This window comes from Lactuca virosa, chromosome 5 (assembly GCF_052849685.1).
Source record: "Lactuca virosa cultivar CGN04683 chromosome 5, Lactuca_virosa_CGN04683_v6, whole genome shotgun sequence".
NCBI lineage: Eukaryota > Viridiplantae > Streptophyta > Magnoliopsida > Asterales > Asteraceae > Lactuca > Lactuca virosa.
The window spans coordinates 158854509-158858870 of NC_136430.1; the positions used below are offsets into that span (position 1 = coordinate 158854509).

Genomic DNA, 4362 nt, shown 5'->3' on the forward strand with positions numbered 1-4362 from the left:
TGCAGAAAAATGGAGACTGTCTCGTGCGATCCTAGTAGACATCCTAAAAGTTTCGTCTAACGCATCAGGCGGAATGCCATATGCTAACTGACGAAGTGCGGCCGTGCATTCTTGTAAGGGAGTGAAACCGGGTGCACCTCTAGCATCGTAGCCTTATTGAAAAAAACTGCACTCCCTCGTTACATCTTCAACTATACGTTCGTATAAACCTTTGAACATTCTGAAGCGCCTACGAAAATAATACCCTTGATAAGTGGCATTCTCTTCAAAATAGTCTTGCACCAAACGTTGGTTGGCTTCTTCACGATTTCTGCAAATATATCTTTGTGTTCTCCGTTGAGAACTTGCAGCTGCGTTGTTGCATAAAGCATCATATGTTTGTTCCGCCATTTGAGCACACGCAACAGCGGTATAAAAAATAGTCTGAAATTCTTCAGAAGATGATATTTTTGAGAGAGTGGTGATTTTTTTTAAAATTTTTGAGAGAGAGAAGAGGTTGTATTGTGGTTAAAAACAAATGAATTGGATATGTATATATAGGAAAGAAAGGCAAAAAAAAAAAACAAATTAAATTAAATGCGGACGCAAAGGACCGTCAACGGTCAAAAGGTGGAACATCCAATCAGATTGTGCGGTTGTTTCTAGCCGCACTGCGGTTTTGGCCGCAGGAAACCGCACCCTGGGGGCGGTGTTCGCGGTCCACGTGGCTGCACTGCGGTTTGGAACTGCACCCCACACCGTATAGCCTTAAAGGCTTTGAAAGTATCGCATGCACTTGTAGCAGCATACTAATCTATATCCGGATTTGGACAATGTCCACCACAAAGAAAAAGAAGACCATCATAACATTCGGTTGCAATAGCATGACTCCATCAAACAAAATAATCAATTGAGAAATAAAGATAAATAATTAAGAATACAATTGATAAAAATGGAAGTGTTGCTATTTTGGTGTCTATGTAGGGTGTGAGATAACAAAAAACCCACAAATCTTTTTTGCATAAATCCTGAAATCTGTACAAATCTATGAATAAAAATATGATGGTACGTTATAAGCAAAGCGTTGTCTGTCACTTTTTAGAAGCCGATTTCTAGAGGGGAGACATGTTTGCTGGACAAAAAGCTTCAAGATCAAGAAAAATCATAAAATTTCAAATGTATACCCTGTAACAAAATAGTGAATTAGAGAAATATGGTACCTGAAGTTTAAGCTAAAATGAGCCGATTTTACTTTTCTGAATCCGATTTCACCATATAATCTGATGTAATTACAGTTTGGTGATAAACACCAACTCGACTAACCCAAACCGTTTAACCCAAAAACCGCCTAACCCGCCCGATTTAGCTATGATTTGGTTAACGGTCCGTTTTTTCCACACACCAGACCATGAAAAACAGAATGAGTAATAAACAGGCCAATTTTTTTTTTGATAAATTTAGTTTCTTCAATACCCAAGTTTCATTAATACATAATAGGAAAATTCTATATTTTCTGCTATAAAAGTGTATGACCAAATTGACCAAAAACATCCAAAAAGAATTGGTTTATTTTACACATGATAAAAACAGACTAATGTGTGCATATTTTGTTATATTTTTTTTCATTTTCGTCAATCATTAATCTTTCTCGAGGCCAATTTTATCATTTAATCTAAGCTTTAAATTAGGTTGAGAGAAATAAGTTAAAAAAGGGTAGTCAAACCTTTATTTCATTTACATTGGATACCAAATCATCCTAACCAGGTTCTAAATGCTAGAAATAGAAGATAAATCACTTAAATGTGTATTTCCACTTATTAGCATATTATTTAAGCTAGTTATATTCTTCAACCAATCAACTAATCGTGTTGTTGTGCTACCAATCACATAGAACTATATGTACCAACCTGCTTGAGACAAATTACCAAGTTCGATGGATTTCTTGTTTGCGATAATCTACACAGGAGACACAAGTAAATTCAAAATCAGCTACAAAATAAAAATGGAAACACCAGTTATGCTTTTAGAAATAAGTAAATCTCTAACCTTTTGTGTATGGTTGTTACATGTTTTTTTTAGTTAACATTATTATTGCACCAACGCAAAGAAGAACTTTGGTGAAATATTTAGTTCCTCAACCTAATTCACTGCATCAGATCTGGTTAGAGAATCGTCCTATCACATTGTGATAAATCGAAATCAAGACATATACCTATCTACAAAACCACAAAAAATGAAAATGAAACCAAAAAATCAACAAAAAACAATTCCAATGCATCAGATCCATATTTTACCCTGCGATAATAAAAAGAACAACAACCTTAGCTTTAAGGAGTTGTCTTTTACTTGAGATCATTTCATAAATCCTAATACCCTCCATTCAAGCTCAGCTTCATCCACCTTGGTAGTCCCAAAAATGTATCCTAATTGCAGAAATAAAGAAAAAGAAATAGCCAACATCAGAGGGGGTGAGACGGAAAGAATAGCTACAGGGTAATATAGATCTGAGAAAATACCATAGCGTTTCAGTCATTATTACGGAGTTAGAATGCTTACTGGTGGTCGTTATTGATTTCTATATTGCAAAGAAGGCATCCAAGATGCATAGCATCAGAGAGACGTCCTTAATAGGTTCATTCTCTCCTGATTTAACAAACCATTTGAAGCATTAATCACGCAACTACATATAAAGCACTAAACGTCCTCCGAGTGCTCATTTAACAAGTAGGTACCTGTATAGGATCACAAATAAAGCTTTAATCAGAATTTGAAATATGATAATGAAAAACAAAAGTATAGATCAAAATCGAACCCACCCAAACACCTGCAGAAAACCTAGAACAAATGAGAGTGAAACCCTTAAAATAAAACAAAAAATCAAGGTCAAATTAAAAATTCAGATCTAGAAACTCTTTGTGTGTGCATAGATAGAATCTCGTGGCACTTTGATCTTGGTTCTTCGCCATTAGTCTCATTAAAAGCTTGAAAGCTCGAACCAACCACGAAAAATGGTTTCCCTTGGTGGTGCAATGTTCTTTCAACAGAGGTTGAGACGGATATGTAGTGATATCGGACGGAAACTCTAAGGGAGGTCAGGCGGTTGTTGGGGACATGGATCTAGTGTTCAAGGTGGTGAACGGCGGCTATGGTGATTTTGATGGATGCAAGGTGTTGTGGAGATCGAAAGAATGAGAATATGGAGCATCAGTGTTGTGCTGGCGGTGCAGGTCGTGAAGCCGCGAAACAACGGTGAGGGTAAGAAAGGATTTTTGACAACGTAACTGTGTCGTGAGTGGTGGGGAAGGGTTTCTGCAGATAATCATTGGTGGTTATGGTGCGCAACGGAGGTGGTGAGGCTGAGCCGGGGAGGAGGCGAAACCAGAATGACTTGATATCTGATCGTGGCTAGGGTTTTTTTCTTGAGAGAGAATCTTTTTGTAGCGTTTCAAATTTTGAAATGAAAAGTGGGCTTGGGATAAGGTGTAAAATCATATTATCATATGCACCGTTCAATTAAATCCCAGACAGCCGGTCAAATATTTCAAGAAAAAGCGTGGTAATCCACGAGCTTTTAAAATATTTCAAAACGGAAAGACTGTTTTGGAGCCAAATTAATCAAGCATTGGACATTAGTAAATCATGTTGTACAAATTGTCTTTAAGACAATTTTTTAAGAGATGTTCAATTTCATTGTACATCAAGCTTTTGGAAGTTGTATTTAAGACATTAAGATGTATGTTTTATAAGATGGTATATATATATATATATATATATATATATATATATATATATATATATATATATATATATATATAATCAAGTTCAACAACGAACCCCTTTTATAGTAGCGAACCAACGAACTCAATAACATTGTTGGATTCATTTGAGTTAATCGATTATAGCAAAAACCTTACCGGAAGGACAATATACATTCTCATGATTCTATATAATATCTTCAACAATTGGTTCATCTATTGATTCTTGTAGATTAAAATCATAAGATTGTCCATGTAAATTATTAAAGTTGCAAAAAATACAGGCAATTGATTATAAGACATAGTTCAATCATGTTGTTATTTTTATTCTAATTATTTTTCGATTATATTTATTTGATTTAGTTGATGAATTTCTGAAAAATAAATAAATCGCTCTACAGTTATGCATCAGTTCAATGCATATGTTTCAAATTACATTATAATAGTGCTTCAAGCTACATTTGTGTTAAATTTTATTATCTATTAAATTATTAGCATGGTTTATTCAATTACAGTTTTGAAGCTTTAAAATATATTGGATCATCACATGATTCTAATGAATTGTCTATTTTCACTGAATGCGAAACAAATAGGAAAAAAACAATGCATCAATCAAATGCATAAGATT

At 34.7% G+C, this 4362-nt stretch overlaps 1 long non-coding RNA gene across 5 annotated transcripts; it reads right to left on the reverse strand.

Moving 5' to 3' along the window:
- Window positions 1-955: 955 nt before the first annotated feature.
- LOC145116512 (uncharacterized) lies at window positions 956-3422 on the reverse strand. Of its 5 annotated transcripts, none has more exons than XR_013712130.1 (5): window positions 2796-3422; window positions 2536-2711; window positions 2326-2402; window positions 2026-2126; window positions 956-1935 (listed from the first exon to the last, which is right to left on the reverse strand). It is a non-coding gene; the product is annotated as an uncharacterized LOC145116512 (long non-coding RNA). The 5 variants fall into 5 exon arrangements; XR_013712131.1 differs by having other exon boundaries at window positions 2026-2195; XR_013712133.1 differs by having other exon boundaries at window positions 2026-2195; window positions 2496-2711.
- Window positions 3423-4362: the final 940 nt, after the last annotated feature.